The 19109-nt window shown below is 36.1% G+C and overlaps 2 long non-coding RNA genes across 2 annotated transcripts in view; one reads left to right on the forward strand and one right to left on the reverse strand.

The window, feature by feature from the left end:
- Window positions 1–5437, reverse strand: part of LOC137228208 (uncharacterized) — a 64969-nt gene extending 59532 nt beyond the window's left edge. The window contains exon 1 of the long non-coding RNA XR_010945197.1: window positions 5359–5437. This is a non-coding gene — a long non-coding RNA (uncharacterized lncRNA). The remainder of the gene's footprint in view (window positions 1–5358) is intronic.
- Window positions 5438–5560: 123 nt separating this feature from the next.
- Window positions 5561–19109, forward strand: part of LOC137227153 (uncharacterized) — a 44351-nt gene continuing 30802 nt past the window's right edge. Inside the window, exon 1 of the long non-coding RNA XR_010944722.1 lies at window positions 5561–5636. This is a non-coding gene — a long non-coding RNA (uncharacterized lncRNA). The remainder of the gene's footprint in view (window positions 5637–19109) is intronic.

Here is a 19109-nt window from a genome sequence, read left to right on the forward strand (position 1 = left end):
ATTTGATGTACCCCTAGGACATGTGTACAAATTGACTTTATGTTATGATATTTCAACCAAATTCATAATTAATCACTGATTTATACATCCATGAGCCCAGTTACAAAGACTGACATTTTGATACTAGTGATTTATGCTTTAGGAGATAACAAGTGCATGCTTGGAAATAAATTGAAAAATAGTGTATTTTTCAATTGATAATTTTTTAGAGTGCCTTTATATTTTTACTAAAATCAAGACCAAAAGACAACCCTCAGAATGGGAGAAAATATTTGCAAATGAAGCAACTGACAAAGGATTAATTTCCAAAATTTACAAGCAGCTCATGCAGCTCAATAACAAAAAAAACAAACAACCCAATCCAAAAATGGGCAGAAGACCAAAATAGACATTTCTCCAAAGAAGATATACAGACTGCCAACAAACACATGAAAGAATGCTCAACATCATTAATCATTAGGGAAATGCAAATCAAAACTACAATGAGATATCATCTCACACCAGTCAGAATGGCCATCATCAAAAAATCTAGAAACAATAAATGCTGGAGAGGGTGTGGAGAAAAGGGAACACTCCTGCACTGCTGGTGGGAATGTGAATTGGTTCAGCCACTATGGAGAACAGTATGGAGGTTCCTTAAAAAACTACAAATAGAACTACCATATGACCCAGCAATCCCATTACTGGGCATATACCCTGAGAAAACCATAATTCAAAAAGAGTCATGTACCAAAATGTCCATTGCAGCTCTATTTACAATAGCCCGGAGATGGAAACAACCTAAGTGCCCATCATGGGATGAATGGATAAAGAAGATGTGGCACATATATACAATGGAATATTACTCAGCCATAAAAAGAAACGAAATTGAGCTATTTGTAATGAGGTGGATAGACCTAGAGTCTGTCATACAGAGTGAAGTAAGTCAGAAAGAGAAAGACAAATACCGTATGCTAACACATATATATGGAATTTAAGAAAAAAAAAAAGTCATGAAGAACCTAGGGGTAAGACAGGAATAAAGACACAGACCTACTGGCGAATGGACTTGAGGATACGGGGAGGGGGAAGGGTGAGCTGTGACAAAGCGAGAGAGAGGCATGGACATATATACACTACCAAACGTAAGGTGGATAGCTAGTGGGAAGCAGCCGCATAGCACAGGGATATCAGCTCGGTGCTTTGTGACCACCTGGAGGGGTGGGATAGGGAGGGTGGGAGGGAGGAAGATGCAAGAGGAAAGAGATATGGGAACATATGTATATGTATAATATTCACTTTGTTATAAAGCAGAAACTAACACACCATTGTAAAGCAGTTATACCCCAATAAAGATGTTAAAAAAAAAAAAAAGTTGCAAGAACACTTAAGGATGATTTAATCAGGCCAATTTCTTACATGGCTAAGTTTAAAAAAAAACCAAAACGACACAACAACAACAAACCCTCCCTCCACCCCCAACATTGTCTGAGGATTTAACACAGATTTCTGATCTCCATTGTGGATTTAGTGGTCCAAGGGAATAGGCTGACAACCTGTGTTAAAAAATAAATACAGAAAGAAATAATTTTACCCTATGAGTGGTTTTAAAACTAGTGATATATTCTCTCTACTACACTGTTAGAACATTGAAACGACAGGGGAAACTTTGTTACTCCTGAGGGATAGTCTCCAGAATTTTCTGACAGTAGCAGTTACCCTGAAATTAATATTCCCTTAACTTCTGATCATGTCCACATCATACTTTGTTATTCTGTGTCCTTATAGCCTTTTTAAAAAAAAATTCTCCATTTCCTGCTTCATATTGCTTTAGAATGATACACTGAAAACATGGCTTACATCATGCAACTTGCTTGCTCATATATTCAGTAATTCTAACAGTATTCTGATGCCTGTAACTGGCACACGTAACTCACTAGTTTGTCATACAAGATTTGAAAGCCCAACTGTATACCTTGTCACTTCAAATTATTCCACAACTCAAATTTTCTTTGCAGACAAATTCTACACATTGTCTACTCTTACGATTTTGATAATATTTATTTTCTGGGATGAAATTTTTTCCTCTTTTTATCTAAATCCTACTCATAATGTACTACTAAAATCAGACAGATGAATTGATAAAGATGATGTGATTATACACACACACAATGGAATATTATTCAGAATTAATAAATCCTGTCGTTTGCAATAACATGGATGGACTGGAGGACATTATGGTAAGTGAAATAAGCTAGACACAGAAAGAACCACAGCCTGGTTCCTAAAAAAACTGAACTCACAGAAGCAGAATCGTGGTTACCCAGGGCTTCAGGGTGAGGAGAAATGGGAGTTATTGGTCAAATGGTATAAACTTTCAGTTATAAGATGAACAAACTCTGGTGATCTAATGTACAGCATGGTGACTTGGTGACTTTAGTTAATAATAATGTATTGTATACTTGAAAGTCACTGAGAGTAGGTTTTAAATGTTCTCTACACACACACACACACAAACACACATAAAGATAACTATGTGAGGTGATGGATGTGTTGATTAACTTGACTGTGTTAATCATTTCACAACGTATATATATCAAATCATCACATTGTACACCTTAAATATATACAATTTCTATTTATCAATTATACCTCAATAAAGCTGGAAAAAAATTTTCTTCACGAAGCTTATGTTGGTGACCTCATTCCAAAAGATGTTTTCTGACTGAAATTTAACAAAAGTAACTTATTCACTTCATTATGTTTAACCTTACAAATTTAAGCTCTATATGCCTGATAATCTGTGTAAAAAACTTAATGATAGATCTGCAGATGCTCTCAACCTGCAGTACTCTGGCATCTCTAAATCCCTCATGTTTCCTCTCTTAGCTCAAACATAGGTTATAGATTAAGAGTTTAAGAAGGTCGAACTCCCAGATGTAGGATGCTGATGCCCTATTCAGTCATCTAGGTTATCCTGCAGTACTCCCAGAACATTATCCTATTTAAAAATTTTAAAACATGTTATTTGTATGTAATAACAAAACTTTCATATATTCAAGTATAACAATACTTGAATAGTGAATATAACGTGCTATACAATTTTCTAAGCTGTTTACAGGTATTGTCATACTGATAATACCAGTAGGTGGGTACTATTATTAGCCTGGGAGGAGGGCCTGAGGGGAGGGGCTTCAGAAAGTTTAAGTAATAGAAAAAAGGTCATGTAGCAAATTAGGGAAAGAACAGGGTTTTAACCTGCAGTTTGAATCCTTTTCTTTTACACCATTACTAATCCCCAGAATGTCTAGGTTGTATACATATGGCTTTCCAGAATGAACTCTACGTTCTCCAGCCTCCAAGCAGTCACCTATGGCTGGCCGTGTAACTAGATCCTGGCAATGAAACCAAAGAGGAAGTGACCGGTGATAGCTTTTGGTTGACTTTCTTAAAAGGTAGCTGGGGGCGTCCCTGGTGGCGCAGTGGTTGACAGTCCGCCTGCCGATGCAGGGGGCACGGGTTCGTTCCCCGGTCCGCGAAGATCCCACATGCCGCGGAGCGGCTGGGCCCGTGAGCCATGGCCACTGAGCCTGCGCGTCCGGAGCCTGTGCTCCGCAACGGGAGAGGCCACAGCAGTGAGAGGCCCGCGTACCACAAAAAAAGATAGCTGGTATGTGTTTGCTGTTTTTCTCCCCATTTTTTCAAGGTGATGCTTGGAATAGAAATTAATAGCTGGAACTCCATATTGGATCATAATGATAGTAAGTTCTATACCATAAGCTTGACCTGGTATGGACGGTCTTAAACTACTGTGGTCCTCTATACTAACTCTCTATTGCTTACATCCCCAATATTTCATGAAAGAGAAATTTAACTTATATCTTGTTTTAGCCACTGTTTTCAGCTCTCTATTATTATAATAGCTGAATTTAATCCTTACTGATAGATTTCTTAGGTTATATTGAAAAATAATATAAAATTAATGTATTTGAGAACACTGGGCTACATATATATATCTTTACTGTATTAAAATTAAAACTAAGGAATTAAAAATATGTATTAGCTAATTTTAAATGACAATAATAAACCCATTACATGTTAATATACTTCATGAAGAACAATTATATTTTCCAAAGCAAAAATGAAATGAGAAAAGTAACATTTTTAATGTCTGGCTTAATAGAGGAGACACTGGATGGATTCTTGCATTTGCTGTTGAATTTAATTTATTGCCATATGATTTATTGGTTAAAGTATATGAACAAAATCTAGCCTCATAGAAATATGCATTTGGAAAAGAGAGGAGTATCTTAATATTTTTGGATAATTATATTTTTCTCCAGTACTATTTCAAAACTCAACGAGTGGTAGTTTCTTAAATATTAGTTGCAGTCAATGAAACTGAAAGCATATCAATAACCATTTTATCCTGTTATATTAAAATTTATTGGCATATCTTACATTTTGGATGGATATTTTACCACTTTGGAAAATATTCCACTAAGTAACGAACTTCCACATTTGATACATTTCAATAAAATGAGAAAAAAATCATTTTTTAATTTCACAACTAATCTCATCAGGGAAGCCATTGTGTTAGAAGATGGGGTCGTTCCAAATTTTCCCAACTTTTAATATTTATTTGAAAGCTCAAATGTTATCATTAGCAAAAATTACTGTCAGTTGCCGTCATTGAAGTGATAGGCTTTGCTCATTTTAAAAAGAAAATACCCGCCAGATAACTGGGACTGAATAACGATTGTTTGTCTGTTGTTCTTCCGAGTAAAAACTGAATTCTGTAAAAAGTAGCTAGTTCAGCTTGCAATTCAATCACACGAGTGCTTTGTTTGTTTAAGATAACCATCATACCTCAGTGTTCAGCAGAAATGCTTTACATGATCCTCCCATTTTATCACCCCAAATAATAAAAAGATGTGTACTCAAGAATAAATATGCAGTAAAATTCATAAATTCTACTGTTTCATCATGCAAAAACTGGCTTTTTAAAAAATTCTGAGTGAGTTACCCCATGACGTAGAGGTCCCAGCCAACAGAGACGTAGGCTGAGGGTAAGGAGAACGCAGAACAAGAAATGGAAACGTAAGGAACTTCTTTCAGCCTGATACACATACATATTTCCCCGTGTTAGGTATCCTTGTATATATTATAAATTAAGCAGCATTCTCCTTTTTTCCTCCTTTCTCTTCTCTCCTACTTTGAGATACGGCGAATTGGCCGTGGTGAACTTTATAATCTGGTGCTGAGAACACAGGTTGTCAAGGTGAGATTATGAGTGACTCGCAAAAGGAACAACCATTACTCAGAGGTAGAAACAATGGCAGACCGGATATTTGATTTTTATTTTTGAGGCTGTCCTACCTTCGTCGTGGAACAAACACCAGCTCTTCTCTGTTCTCAAGCAGGCTGAGTTCCCAACCGGAAGTTACCACAGCCAAGGCTCTCCCGCTCATTCTTCGGTTTTCCAGTTTGCCAACTGCAGATTTTGGGACCTCTCGCTCTCCGTACTGAACGTAACCAATCCCGCGAGCTCTGCCGTGAAGGAGCGCGAGAACTCGAGAGCGGGAAGTGTAATTTCCGGTGGGAAACCTGTGGGCTGAGTTCTGAGGAGAGCGGCTGTTTCGCGTCCACTCTGAAAGGTAGGCCTACCTCAAAAAAACCGGAAAGTTTAGGTATTCCATTTGTTATTTTCTCTAGCTCTAGAGTATGTTAATTTCTTTTCTGGTTCACTCATATTTGTATCTCCTCGTGGTTCTGTTTCTCAAAAAGACCTTGCCTATTACACCCAGTTTCATGATTATGGTCCGTGAGTCACTTCAGACTCAAGCTTAGACTCTCTTTCTCTAGCCCTTACTGTGAATTTTGTAATCAACCAATTCCTAGTATTAAATATTCCCTTTTAATGTAGTAGAGAAGTTTTTCTATTTCACAACTGAAGCTGGACTGATGCAAATAAATTGTTTTAATATCACCCCAAATTATAATTACTTCATTTATAGTTGTTTTCAGTAACACAATTTTATGTTCCTTCTGACCCGAGTCAAATAATTACTTGAAATCTCAGTAGAATACTTTCTTTAAAAAGTGATGAAATTATTTTAATTTATCAGAAAATGTAGAGATTGTATATAAAACATGCATCTCCTATATTTCCATGAAGTTTCTACATTTTATCACATTGCTTCATGTTTTTAAAAACAAATATAAGAGATGGTTGAATTTCCAGAGTACTATACCCTGACACTCCCTTACTTCACTGCATCACACTGTGTTCTGCCTTTTCAGAAGTAACTAATATTAAGAATTTGATAGTGACTTAGAGTCATATTATTCCATGGTACACTGGTATGTATTTAGAAACAGTATAGACTTGTTTTGTGTATTTCAAATTGTGTATAGATGACAAAATACTGTACAAACTATTGGCAACTTGTGTTTCCATACAATGCTGTAATTTCAGACATTTAACCTTACTGCTACATGCACCTCTAATTTATTTACCAAAGTTGCATTATATAAGTATTCAAAAATGTGTATATTCCCTTCCAGGTAATGGACAGTTAAAAACGTTTCCAATTTTTTAAAACATTCTGTAATAAGTACTCTTTTTTTATATGCACATGTGCAACAATTTATCGGATGTACTATACATACTTTAAATGGCCAGACCAAAGTGAATGCAAACCATTACTTTTAGTAGCTATTGCTAAATAACTCTACAAAATAGTTGTATCAGTTCAAACTTTCAGAATAGTGTATGAGAATTTTCTTTCTGCATATTTCTGTCCAAAACTTGGAGATGATTTTCTATTAGACTGTGTGTCTTTTTTATTGATGTATGTGAATGCTCTATATAGTCTCAATAATAACATAATTCTTGCAAACATTTTGTCCTACTTTGTGACTAAGCTTTTTTTTTTAAACATCTTTATTGGAGTATAATTGCTTTACAATGGTGTGTTAGTTGCTGCTGTATAACAAAGTGAATCAGCTGTACGTATACATATATCCCCATATCCCCTCCCTCTTGGTCTCCCTCCCACCCTCCATATCCCACCCCTCTAGTGGTCACAAAGCACTGAGCTGATGTCTCTGTGCTATGTGGCAGCTTCCCACGTGACTAACCTTTTAATTTTATGGTGTCTTTAGTTGAACATGCATTAATTTAATGTAGTCTAATTTATACATCTATACTTTTTACTTTATCTTTTTCATCTTTTTCAAGAAATGCTTCCCTTCTCCAAGACTGATCAGATATTTCCCCCCACACACACACTTTTTTTTTTAATAAAAAAACTCCCAAGATTTAGTCTTTTTTTGTCTCTCAAATTTTAGTCTTTAACCTACCGGGAATTAATTTTATGTATGACTTAGGTGGAATTCTAATTTTCTTATATTTTGTTTTTCTATATGGACATTAACTACTCTAACATCACTTGTTATACATATGGTCCCTGACTTTTTTTTTTTAATTGAAGTATAGTTGATTTACAATGTTGTGTTCGTTTCTGGTGTACAGCAAAGTGAATCAGTTATGCATACATTAAAAAAATTTTTTTTCATTATGGGTTATTACAGGATATTGGATATATATATATATTGAGCTATACAGTAGGACCCTGTCTATTTAATATATAGTAGTTTGTAGCTGCAATAAGTTCATTTGTGTCATTTTAGATTCCACATGTAAGTGATATAATATGGTATTTGTCTTTCTCTTTCTGACTTCACTTAGTATGGTAATCTCTAGTTCCAGACACGTAGCTGCAGATGGCATTATTTCATTCTTTTTTATAGCTGAGTAGTGTTCCATTGTGTATATATGTACCACATCTTCTTTATCCATTCATCTGTCGATGGACATTTAGGTTGCTTCCATGTCCTGGCTATTGTAAATAATGTTGCTGTGAATGTTGGGGTGCATGGTCCTGGACTTCTGTTGGTTCACCCTGACAGTTTTTCAGCTTTACAATGGTGGGAGAGCAATACACATTCAGTAGAAATTGCACTTTGAATTTTGATCTTTTCCCAGGCTAGTGATACATGGTAAGATATTCTCTCATGTTGTGGCAACGAGCTGTGGCTCCCAGTCAGCCATGTATGTGATCATGAGGGTAGGCACCAATACACTTACACCATTCTGTACACAGACAGCCATTCTGTTTTTCACTTTCAGCACTTCATTCAATAAATTACATGAGATAGTCAATACTTTTTTATAAAATAAGCTTTGTGTTACATGATTTTGATTGACTATAGGCTAATGTGAGTGTTCTGAGCACGTTTTAAGGTAGGCTAGGCTAAGCTATAGTGTTCATTTGGTTAGGTGTATCAGATGCACTTTGGGCTTATGATATTTTCAACTTCCAACAGGTATATCAGGACATAACTCCATTGTAAGTTGAGGAAGATCTGTATAGCTCATATTTGAGTTTTTACTGTTTTTCGCTGTAATGGATAGTGTTGCCATGAACAGTCACGTACATGTTTTTGGAGAATATAAATACACATTTTGGATGGGTACATAGCTAGGATTGGAATTACTAGCATATATGGCTTATATGCATATGTCCAGCTTTGCGATATTGCCAAATACTTTTCCAAAGTGGTTATAAGCATTTGCCTTTCTCTCTAATGTGAGTTCTTGTTTCTCTACTCATTGATTTTTAATATATATGACAAACCAATTTATGGTTGTCATTTATATTGATTTGTAAGAATCCTTTATTTATTATTTATAATATTTTATATTTTCTAAATTTCCTTCTTAGCTTTTAGAATTCGTTTGTATATTAGAATTTTTTATGTAGAAATTCATGTAAACTACATTTAATGGCAGTTTTTATATTTGCTTTCCAGTTCCATAGTTTTTACTTCTCAATCTAATTTGTCTGGGCCCTCAAACAAAAAGTTAATATAAGTGGTGATAAAGAACAACATTGCTTTATTCCCAATTTCACTGTGAACTCTGAAAAATTCATTTTAAAGGGTTCAATTTTAAGTTTCTCCACAATATTTATTATCAGGTTAGGAAAGTTTCCTTTTATTCCTACTTGGCTAAGAAATTCTTTTCATTATCAATAGAGCTTAAAAGTTATTAAATTATTTTTTTGCATGTAGTGGAATGAGCATATGTTTTATTTCCTTTAATCCAGTAAGAAATTATATTTTCTGGTATTAAACTACCCTCGCCTTTTAAAAATGAACCATACTTTATGAAAATGTTATTTCCCCCCTGCTTAAAATGTTATTTCCTCATTTTTGCTTTTTTTGTTATACTTGTTATTTATGATTTTTGTATCAATCCCTGTGAAATCAGTCTTTCTTTCTGGTATTGGTTCTTGTCCAGATTTTTACTAGACCCATAATATTAGTTGAATACCTTTTCCTTTAGTTTTTTCCTATAAAATAATTTCTGCATGTTAATAATTAAGATCTGTTCCTTAAGGTTCAACACTTAACAGTTTACTTTTGGGGACTGCTGTCTTTGGGTAAAATATAGGGAAAATAATACATCTATTATTAATTTCATTTTGTCAATCAGATTTTTATCTTTAACAAATTGATATTATTCATTTATAGTTTTACTTAAAATGATACATTCCATCTAAGTAATTTGTTCACAGCATTTATTTATAATGCTGTAAATATATGCTACACTATATATATAAAAATATTATAATTTTTCATGACATATTTTTACTGGTGGTTTTATGTCTTTTTCATCTATATTTCTGGAAGTTGGCCTGTTGTGCTTTTTTTAAAATGAATATATTTCCATCCAGTTGATCATTTCTGTCCTGTTTATTTAGCCTCTATTTCATTAATATTTGCTTCTTTTTATTATTTCCTGCCCCCTAATTTCCCTTAGGTTTACTTTTTTTTAGCCTAGCATTTTGAGGCCAGTGTTACAGTCCTTTATTTAAAAAAGTAGTAGGTGATGAATAAATGCTTAGGCTTTGGAATCAGATATATCAGTGCTCTCACCTAGTAAATGCATGACTTTAAGGAAGGAGTAAAACCTCTTTACACCTTAGGTTCCTTACATGCAAGAGGTGGAAACAATTACCTTCCCATGAAGCTGTAGTGAAAGTTAAATGAAAAAATTTATATGAAGGGCTTCACATAGAGCCCACTGTATGGTTACATTTGTTATTCACCTTACTTTTAAGACGAACAAGAATTAATATGCATGTTTATAATGAGAATTTTCTTAATGTTTTGTCATTTGTTTCACACTATCAGAGGGTTGTGTGTCCTCCTTTTTCTTTTCTTTAAAAATTCAGTAATAGAAATCTACACTCAGGAGAAATTCACAATTATATGGAGACATTTAATTCTGGTTTATCTTGTTTATCTAAAGTAATTGAGATTTGCATGCTTGAAACACATAATGTGATCTTTTTTGTGATGAAAACAAGCCAGTTGGGAGAATAATATTTTACCACTCTTACAAGTATTTGAAGATGCATTTAAACTTTTTAATTGTATTTAATTTTAAATTTTATTTACTTATTTTTTGAGGTATAGTTGATATATAATATTATATAAGTTACAGGTGTACAATATAGTGATTCACAATTTTTAAAGGTTATACTCCATTTTTAGTTATTATAAAATAATGGCTATATTCCTTGTGTTGTACACTGTGTACTTGTAGCTTGTTTTATACATAATAGTTTGTACCTCTTAATGCGCTACTTAGTTTTTTGAGAAATCGCCATACTGTTTTCCACAGTGGCTGCACCAATTTACATTCTCACCAACAGTGTACGAGGGTTCTCTTTTCTCCACTTCCTGACCAACGATTTATTATTTGTATTCTTTTTAATAATAGCCATTCTGACAGGTGTGTGGTGATATCATATTGTGGTTTTGATTTGCATTTCCCTAATGATTAGTGGTGTTGAACATCTTTTCATGTGCCTGTTGACTGTCACAGTGTTCTGTTTGAAAAGATAGCTATTCAATTCTTCACATTTTTTAATTAGGTTGTTTGGTTTTTGCTTTTGGGTTTTTTTTGCTGATCAGTTGTATGAATTGTTTCTATATTTTGGATATTACCCCCTTATCAGTCATATTATTTGAAAATATTTTCTCCCATTCTGTAGATTGTCTTTTCATTTTGTCAGTGGATGCATTTGCTTTGCAAAAGCTTTTAAATTTAATTAAGTCCCATTTGTTTATTTTTGCTTTTATTTCCTTTGCTTTAGGAGACAGAGCCAAAAAAAAATATTGCTACAATTTATGTCAAAAAGAGTGTTCTGCCTGTTTTCCTCTAGGAGTTTTATGGTATCCAGTCATATGTTTAGGTCTTTGATCCATTTTGAGTTTATTTTTGTATGTGATGTTAGAGAATGTTCTCATTTCATTCTTTTACATGTAGCTGTTCAGTTTTTCTCGCACCACTTATTAAAGAGTGTCTTTTCTCCATTGTATATTCTTGCATCCTTTGTCATAGATTAATTGTCCGTAAGTACATGGATTTATTTCTGGACCCTCTGTTCTGTTCCATTGTCTGTTTTTTTTTGTGCCAGTACCATACAGTTTTTTGTTTTGTTTTGTTTTTTGCGGTACGCGGGCCTCTCACTGCCGTGGCCTCTCCCGTTGCGGAGCACAGGCTCCGGACGCGCAGGCTCAGCGGCCATGGCCCATGGGCCCAGCTGCTCCACGGCATGTGGGATCCTCCCGGACCGGGGCACAAACCCGCGTCCCATACATCTCAACCACTGCGCCACCAGGGAAGCCTCCCATACAGTTTTGATTACTGTAGCTTCATAGTCTAGTCTGAAGTCTTGGAGTTGTTATTCCTCCAGCTCTGAATTTCTTTCTAAAGATTTTTAGGCTAATCAAGGTCTTCTGTGTTTCCTTACAAATTTTGAAATTTGTCCAAGTTCTGTGAAAATACCATTGGTATTTTGATATGGATTGCATTGAATCTGTAGATTGCCTTGGGATGTATGGTCATTTTAACAATATTAATTCTTCCAGTCCAGAGACACCATATATCTTTCCATCTGTTTGTATTGCCTTCCATTTCTTTCATCAGTGTCTTATAGTTATCCAAGTACAGGTTTTAGGCTGTTGTAAATAATGCTGCTATGAACATTGGGGGTGCATATATCTATTTGAATTAACTTACTGAAAATTGGCTGAAGGACTACTGTACAAACAAGGCTGTAGAAAAGATATACATGTAATTGTGTAGGATGGGAGGAAAAGCAGTAGGGATAGGATCTGTGCCCCTGGCAGTGGGCAGATTCCATAGTATGTCATATAAAAGTGATAATTGCCTGATTCAGGACCTATCATCTCCTGGACCATGTACCCATGTCTGCTCAATTTTTTAAAAATCTTGGTTCTACATACGTTGACCTCTTTTCTCTGGAATCAGTTTTCTTTCCCTTTTGGAATCTTACTTTCATGGAAAGCAACAAAAACCTCCTCTCTCCTCACACTTCTATCCTTATTCCTACTTAATTCTTTTAAACGTGTCAACAATGTGAAGCCCAGCAAAGAGGAAAATTTTCATTCTCAGAATTCCCATATGCCGTACACACTGGATCTCTGGTTGCAATTTGCTTGGATTACCTAAACCACTTTCAGTCCACTAAACAAGTAGCCATCTCATTACACCACTATCTTTCTTTTTCACTCTTATACCCACTCTCAGTCAATCCTATGGAAGCCTCAGAGTCTGGGCATCTGATTTACTAATTTATTCTCCAGCGATAATTATTGCTGTCTCTTGTTTTAAGCAAGCATGTGGACAACCCACGGAACACTCAGGTTATTTTACCTTTGGAACTCAGTTTCAACAATGTGTAGCCATTCACCTCTAACTGTGAACTTTATCTTATTAGAACCCATGACTACATTCATGCTTACATATAAAACTTAATCATAGCTATTATTCTTAATATATCTACTCTTCAAGTTAATAAAGGACTTAAATATTCTTTCTGTGATTTACTGCACATTTTAAGTTTTGTTCATCTTACTTTTAACCTTCACAGCTAGTTCTAGACTCCATCATTTCAATCACTGTCACCTAAAATCCTCAACTCAAACTAGAGTTTTGCTTGCTTTCTCCATTCCTACAACAAACTGCCAACACTGCTGGGAAAATAAATTGAGTACTTGCAGGGGAATGCATAAAAGGAGGAAACTACCAGTTGGGATGACATAGCCTGATGCTTTAGGATGAAGTCCTGAACAGATATTTTATTTCAACACACTATGCTTGTAGTAATTTGAGATATGTTGTCCACATTTTCCTTAACTTTCTGATTCTAAATTTATTCATCAATGCATAGTGCCCTCAGTTGAAAGCTACATTATCTTTGTTTTTTCACGTTGTTTTTATTAAATTTCAAAAATGTTAGTTTCAACTGTAATTCCAGTAATTCTCCATTTTGTGATGTTTAACACAGGATCTGGTATGTTACCTTGTGTTTGTTTTATTGTTGCAGTTACTTGGTGGGAGACTTGTTTCATGCCAAACGTTATCGTTACCATTAAAGTGACCTGAGTTCCTAGGGTACTTGGGTACTTTTCTAGGACTAAATAGGAAGACTGTTTCACAAAATGTTAAGAGCCCAGGAGAAGACAGCAAGGTCACTAAATGAACATTTTGAAGCCAATACCTCTTAGGATTATTAGTATAATCCTAATACAAGGGTTTACTCTCCATGTCTCTCTTGATATATATTTGGTAATTGTTATGGAGTATGAATTGTTATTGTGATAAAAAAAGAATTATTTATGAATAATAGAGTACTGTTGAGAGTAAACTGAAACAGCATGATATCATCAGAATTAATTCCTAAGATCTCAGCTTGCAAGCAGGTAATAGGAAAACAAACTCCAAAGAATACTAAGGCAATACTACATTTGCCCCTATTACGTTATTTATACAATGACTACAGAGGCTACACCTCCTGAGAGAATATAACGTTATCACTAATAACATGCTATAGTGTACAGTGGTACAGAGGCTGCCAAGTAGACTGTTGTACATCATCTTTTACAAATTCTTTTTATCTCCCTACAGTTTCATCAAAGTCATCAATCTCTGTACCCTAGTTACCATGTCCCTCTCTTTCGTTTGTAGCTTAATTCACTGTTATCCAGAATATGAGTAACATAACTTTGTGGCTCTCAACCAAGCAAATTAGCGTAGAATATGAAATAATAAATGTCATAGTTCCCTCTCAAGATCTGAATACTTGGTAAAGACTCTTGGGGGGGGTGTGTGTGGGTGTGTGTGGGTGTGTGTGTGTTTTCAGACATACACAAATGCTAGTGCTTGGGTCCTTTACAGTTAAATTCTTTGAATGACTTACCAGATGAATTAGTAATTCCCATGGTCCTTTCTAGCTATAGCCATATTCATAGAGTCTGTACTGCCTATTTCTGTGAACAAAGTTTTTATTCCAGAGCTCACATGACAAAGAGAAATCTAAACCCCTTTCTGTTTTGTCTCTAATTTGATTAAATTCTAGATGTAGCTGCTTAGCAACAAGATTCTCCTAGTACTATAGACCATAACAACTGGCTAGAGTCTCTCCTCATTGTGGCTCCACCATCTCCATCAAACTTTAATTCTAATTACTTTTCAATCTGGATAAATCTGACTACATTCCTTATCTGCAACCCCTGAGCTCCCAACATACAGTATAAGCACTTTAGTTTCAGTAATTTTGATCATACTATTATTTCTTTATAGGTCAATGAATAACTCAGAGGCACTTCATGTGTGCACATACAGTTCATCTCTTGTGGAAACTTTGTCATTAAAAAGGCAAGCTAGGGCTTCCCTAGTGGCGCAGTGGTTGAGAGTCCGCCTGCCGATGCAGGGGACACGGGTTCGTGCCCCGGTCCGGGAAGATCCCACATGCCGCAGAGCGGCTGGGCCCGTGAGCCATGGCCGCTGAGCCCGCGCGTCCGGAGCCTGTGCTCTGCAACGGGAGAGGCCACAACCGTGAGAGGCCTGCGTACCGCAAAAAAAAAAAAAAAAAGAAAAAAATGAAAGCTAAATTTAGAGGAAGAAATGAGTAAAGAACAGCATGGGAATAAATTTAGTAGGTAAATTGACTAGCTGGCATTTAAAAATTGATATTATAAGTTAATGGTAATTAGCAAGTTGGCCTGGGTAGACCAAGGAAGCAAGATTAGGTATTTATTATCCTTGAGAGTTTATGCATGGGACAAAGAGGAGGTTGGCAACGTCTGTAAGTCTGGTGTCTGCTGGTGTCTTTCTATTGCCTTTCCACCGTAGGACGTCCATATCTGTACTATTTCCAATACAATATATTCCAGTACAAAATTTCACTTTCTCTCTGGCTTTCATCACAGCTACATTTTTAAACGACCAAATTTGGCTATGACTTTGTTCATCTTTCTATTAGTTTTCTAGGGCTGTTCTAACAAAGAAGGCAAAATGAGTGATATAACAGAAATTTATTGCCTGACAGTTCTGGAGACTGGAAGTCCAGTGTCAGTGTCCACAGGGTCTTATTCTTTCTGAAGCCACTAGGGAAGGATCTATTCTAGGCTTCTCTCCTAGCTTCTGGTAGTTCCCTGCCTTGAGGCAGCATGATTCAGTTTTCATATGATGCTCTCTCCTGGTCCAAAATTGTCTCTTTAATTAGGACACCAGTCATATGTCCAATCTGTTGGCTTACAGCTGTTCATTATATTTTCTTACAAACCTTTGTATATCTGTGGAATCCATTATTATTTCTCCTCTTTTGTTTCTGATTTTACTTCTCAGTGCCTTCTCTCCTTTTAGTGAGTTTAGCTAAAGTTTTGTCAACTTGGTTTATCTTTTCAAAGAATCAGCTCTTAGTTTCATTGATATTTTCTGTTGTCTTTTAAGTGTCTATTTTATTTATTTCCACTATGAACTTTATTTTTCTGCCAACTTTGGCCTTTGTTTGTTCTTTTTCTAGTTTCTTTAGGTGTAAGGTTGTACTATTTATTTGAGATTTTTCTTGTTTCTCGGTTTTTCTGTTTTGCTCTAAGCTTCCTTCTTAGTACTGCTTTTGTTGTATCTCATGGATTTTGCTATATCACATTTTCCTTTATATTTGTCTTCAGGTATTTTAAAAATTTCTCCTTTGATTTCTTCATTGACCCAATAGTTGTTCAGTAGCATGTTTTTCAGTCTCCACATATTTATTATTTTTCCAGCTTTCTTCTTGCAATTGATTTCTAGTTTCATACCATTGTGATTGGAAAATATGCTTGATATGATTTCAATCTTCTTAAATTTATTGAGGCTTGTTTTGTATCCCAATTTATGGTCTGTCCTTGAGAGGGAAGAATGTGCATTCTGCTGCATTGGGGTGGAATGTTCAATGCAAATTTATTATGTCCATCTGGTCTAATGTTTCATTTAAGGCTGCTGTTTCCTTGTTGACTTTCTGTCTGGAAGATCTATCCATTGATGTAAGTGGTGTATTAAAGTCCCCTACTATTATTGTGTTGCTGTCAGTTTTTCTCTATAGGTTTGTTAATAATTGCTTTATATATTTTGTTGCTCCTGTGTTAAGTGCACATATATTAAAATAGCTGTTATGCATTCTTAATGAATTTTCCCCTTTGTCATTATATAATGTCCATCTTTGTCTCTTGTTACCTTTATTGGCTTAAAGCCTATTTTGTCAGACATGAGCATGGCTACAGCCATTTACTTTTGGTTGCCATTTGCTTGGAGTATTGTCTTCTACCTGTTCACTTTGAGCCTATGATTGTCTATAGAACTGAGATGCGTTTCCTCCAGACAGCATATAGTTGGGTCTTGTTTTTTAATCCATTCAGCCACTCTGTCTTCTGATTGGTGAATTCAGTTCACTTACATTTAGGGTGATTATTGATAAATGACAGTTTAGAACTGCCAATTTATCTTTTGTTTTTTTTCTGGTTGCTCTATATCTCCATTTTTCCCCCTGTGTTTCTGTCTGCCATTTTAGTTTGGTGGTTTTCTATGATGTTTTTCTTAGTGTTGTCTTTTTTTTTTTTTTTTTTACATTTTGTGTTTCTGCTCTAGATTTATATTTTGTGGTTACCATGAGGTTCGTATAAAATATCTCATAGATAAAATAGTCCTTTTCCTGTCGTGATAGTGTTTTATCTTCATTTGCCTATGTGAGTTCCATCCTTTTTGACCTCCCCTGTTGGGTTTTTGTTGTCTAAAATTATTCCTTTTTATATTGTGAGTTTGCTATCAAATTGAAGCAGCTGTAGTGATTTTTACTGTCTATACCCTTTAGCCTTCGTGCTATAATTGTTTAATAACCTGTTAGAGTTGCAATTTTCTATTTCTGTCTATTTATCAACTTACTCAAAAGTTTTGTGTACTTTTGCCTTTTCCTTTCTGGTAGAAGAGCTCTTTTCAACAATTGTTTATCTCTGTAAGGCAGGTCTAGTGTTGATAAGCTCCCTTAGCTTTTATTTCTCTTTCATATCTGAATAACTTTGCTGGATATTCTTGGCTGACAGCTTTTATCTTTCAATAATTTAAGCATGGAACCACACTCTCTCCTAGCCTATAGAGCTTCTGCAGAGAAATCAGCTGATAGCCCAATGGTGATTTATTCGTAGGTTGCCACCCTTTTTTTCCGGGCTGCCTTTAAATTTTTTCCTTTGTCCCTGACAGTTTTTCATATAATGTGCCTTTGCCATTGACTTTAACAGTTGTTAATATGTCTTGGAGAAGGTCTTTTTGCATTGAGGTAATTAGTTGTTTTTGTAGCTTCATGGACTTGTATATCTAGTTTCTTCCCCAGGATTAGGAAGTTCTCACCTGTTACTTTCTTTTTTTTTTTGCGGTACACGGGCCTGTCACTGTTGTGGCCTCTCCCGTTGCGGAGCACAGGCTCCGGACGCGCAAGCTCAGCGGCCATGACTCACGGACCTAGCCGCTCCACGGCATGTGGGATCTTCCCGGACTGGGGCATGAACCTGTGTCCCCTGCATCAGCAGGCGGACTCTCAACTACTGCGCCACCAGGGAAGCCCTCACCTGTTACTTCTTTAAATAATCTTTCTGCCCCCTTCTCCCTCCCTTCTCCTTGCATACTAATGTTACCCTTCCTAATAGAGTTGGATTGTTCTCATAGAATTTCTTCATGTTTTTTGGATCTTAATTCTCTCTCCTCTACTACCTGTATAATTTCTAGATTTCTATCTTTTAGATCGCTAATTCTCTCTTCCATATGGTATGCAATATTTCCATTGTTTTCTAGTGCATTCTTCATCTCAGTTATTGAATTCTTCAGCTCCCAAATTTCTGTTTGGTTCTCTTTTAGAATTTCAATCTCTTTAGTAAAGTATTACTTCTGCTTACTAATATTCTCCTTGAACAGCCTTTCTGAGTTTTCTTGTAGCTCTTTGATTTTTTTCATGACAGCTATTTTGAATTCTCTCTCAGATCGCAATATTCCATGAGTTTAAATTTGGTTCCTGGAGAACTGTCATATTTGAAGTAGTGAACAGTGCTCTTCTTAAATATATCTGTTTTTTTAAACTTGATTATACTGACTCAACAGATTAGTAATTGGATGCCTTTTTTGTTTTCCGGTAGGTGGTGCTATAGCGCAAGCTTTTATTTTCTCATACCTGCGCTGCCTGTGGTTATATTTTAGAATTGGCATCTTTTACCCTCTACCACCTTTGTCAGATGTGTTGCCTGGCGCCCTCCTTGCTGCTTGTGATACCAGATCATTGGTGCCTCGCTGCTGCTGGTGTCACAGGTGTCACTGCCTGGGGCACCAAGCTGGTGGGTGTTTTCCACCTTGTCTGGGGTCTCCTGGGTCACAGACTCTGCCACTGCAAGGGGAGGAAGAGAAGGAGGGGGAGCCAGTATTGCAGGTGTCTCAGCCGTGAGCAGGGTTGTCAGGTTCACAGGCTCTGCCACTGTAAGCAGGAGGGGGTGGAGTCATGGGCACCTCCACAACTGGAGGGACAAAGTTGGCAGGCTCCACTGCCACTGCTGTCAAGTTCCCCATGGCTACAGGTACCACTTTGGCTGTGAGGTCAGTGTGGTGCCTCCCCTGAAGCTGCCCAGCTCTCTGGGATTGCAGGTTCAGCCACCGTTGCTGGGGGTCT

The sequence above is a fragment of the Pseudorca crassidens genome, chromosome 7 (assembly GCF_039906515.1).
Source record: "Pseudorca crassidens isolate mPseCra1 chromosome 7, mPseCra1.hap1, whole genome shotgun sequence".
Classification (NCBI taxonomy): Eukaryota; Metazoa; Chordata; class Mammalia; order Artiodactyla; family Delphinidae; genus Pseudorca; species Pseudorca crassidens.